At 72.7% G+C, this 737-nt stretch overlaps 1 protein-coding gene across 1 annotated transcript in view; it reads left to right on the top strand.

Moving 5' to 3' along the window:
- The window catches only part of ADARB2 (adenosine deaminase, RNA-specific, B2 (non-functional)), a 285,616-nt gene that overhangs the window by 258,907 nt on the left and 25,972 nt on the right, over window positions 1-737 (top strand). The gene's annotated exons all lie outside the window — the stretch shown is intronic.

Raw genomic sequence — 737 nt, 5'->3', positions numbered from 1 at the left:
GTCAGGGGGGGTGTCCCGGGCAGGGGGTGGGTGTCCTGGGCAGGGGGCGGGCGGCGCAGGAGCAGCACAGGGCAGAGGCGGGAGGCAGGTGGACGCCCCAGGGTTTCGTGGGGAGAAAGTGCCTGCTCTGCTGCCTGCGCAGTCTCGGGCCCAGCAGAACCGGGGTCCAGCACCACCGGGGGAAACAGCGAGAGGCGCAGGACGTCGGCTGCAGAAACCAGGGCGTAAAATCCGGGATAAAAGGCCCTGACCGGGTCCTCCCGCCTCCCTGGAAGTGCGGCCCGCTTAGATTTGAGCTTAGTCGGAGGCGGGGTCCAAGGGCAAAACGCCCCGTCCTCCCGGGGTCAGAGGCCCGGCTGTGCTGTCTCGGGCGGTGCGGAGGGAACAGTCCCCGCGCTGTCGCGACACCTGCGCCAGCCCGGCCCTCCCCGAGCCCCTCCCAGGCCGCGACAGGTGCGCAGCGCCCGAGGGTCGCAGCCCGCGGGCGTCACGGGATTAGTTTCCTAAACGCAGACGCGGGGGTCACGGCGACGGGGGACTGCGAAAGGGACCCGGCAGGCGACCAGGGCGAGGGGGCAGCAGGAGTCCGCTCCGCGTGGGGCCCCGTCCCCGACGTGCCCGCCCAGAACTCGGGTCCGGCCTGGTCTGCGGCGGTGACGCGGAGCCCTGTGCCCCCAGCAAGCGGCGGGAGGACGCGGAGCGCTCGGTCTTCGTGCGCGCCAAGGGCGGCGGCTACC

The sequence above is a fragment of the Propithecus coquereli genome, unplaced genomic scaffold (assembly GCF_000956105.1).
Source record: "Propithecus coquereli isolate 6110/MARCELLA unplaced genomic scaffold, Pcoq_1.0 Scaffold94, whole genome shotgun sequence".
In the NCBI taxonomy this organism is placed as follows: Eukaryota; Metazoa; Chordata; class Mammalia; order Primates; family Indriidae; genus Propithecus; species Propithecus coquereli.
The sequence above is the reverse complement of the archived record's forward strand: the minus strand, read 5'-3'. Positions and strand labels throughout refer to the sequence as shown.